Consider the following 1,415-nt stretch of genomic DNA (forward strand, 5'->3'; position numbering starts at 1 on the left):
TTATCCAGATGGGAGTGGACCCGGTGTAGCAGGTAGAGGATGGCGTCCTCAACCACAAACATCTGGCTGGTGTGCAAACTGCAGGCGGTCCTGGGCGTGCTGTACCTGGGGTCTGAGGAGGCTGAGGAAGAGCCGCTCCAACGTCTTCATCAGGTGTGAAGTGAGTGCCACCGGTCGGAAGTCATTCAGCTCGCTGGGCCTGTTCTTCTTGGGAACTGGAACCACGCAGGATGTCTTCCAAAGGGTGGGCAACTAGTTTTGAGTCAATCATGGTCCAAATATGGAACTGAAGTGTGATGGGGACTTTAACCTCATACATTAACAATGGACTTAATGGAAATAGGAGACATCTTGTCGGAGAAACTAACATACATCATCCGGTTCCTCCCAGGAAGCCTGCTGAGTGTGAGCTAACCACTGTTAGCTCTGTCAGCACTTTTACTGTTGAGCCCTTTTGGCTCAGCTACGTCCATGTTTGCTGTCAGAGGCGAAAGCCATGGGCAGGCAATCCTGGCCCTGATCCTGGATGTTGTATATAGCCCTTTCAGAAGCAAAATAACTTTATTTCTGTCATCTTTAGAAATCTACTTAAAAGTCAGACATCGTGCTAGTTACTTTACAATGCTTCACTGTTTTATGACCTTGTTAACACTGTGAGGCCCAATGCAATATAAAAACTCATCACCTTTTGCCCTCAATTTCTAACGGTTCACCTTTAAACCAGGACCGCGACAAGACCTGCCATATACTTAGACTGCTTTTATCCTATAGACCTCCAACAATTAATGATAAATGTCTCTTCAGCTACTGTAAGCCATCTGCCTGTCTCTTAGACCCAATCCCAACGAGGCTGCTTAAAGAAGCTTTACTCGTGGTTAACACTCCATTACTGGATATGATCCATAAAGTAGCTGTGATGAAACCTCTTCTGAAAAATCCCACCCTTGACCCTGAGGTCTTAGCCAACTATAGACCTATATGTAATCTTCCCTTTTTTTCCAAAATCCTTCAGAAGGTAGTTGCTAATTAGTTATGTGATTTTCTTCATAGGCTACAATAGTTAGTTTACATACTAACCATTCCACTTGGAGTAAGGTTGCTTCCTGGTCAGGGCACCGTCTTCTGTTGATGCCTGTGCTTGTTCCGCCAGGTGTAGAGACCCTTGGACGCATGTTACAAGATGTTAGTCTTGTCATAACATTACAAGTAATCTCTGCCAAATCTGATTAGTCCAATGAATCTTTCAGCTAAATAGTACAAACAACTAATGTTGTTTAGTAATGATAGCAGATTTTTACAACACATAAAAGAATAAGTAATGATCACTCGTAAATTTAATTAGAAACAAAATCTGGTTTTACAATGTAGCAATGGTCTATTTGAGGACTTTCAGTCAGGATTTAGAAAGCATCACA

This window comes from Etheostoma spectabile, chromosome 9, assembly GCF_008692095.1.
Source record: "Etheostoma spectabile isolate EspeVRDwgs_2016 chromosome 9, UIUC_Espe_1.0, whole genome shotgun sequence".
Taxonomy (NCBI): domain Eukaryota; kingdom Metazoa; phylum Chordata; class Actinopteri; order Perciformes; family Percidae; genus Etheostoma; species Etheostoma spectabile.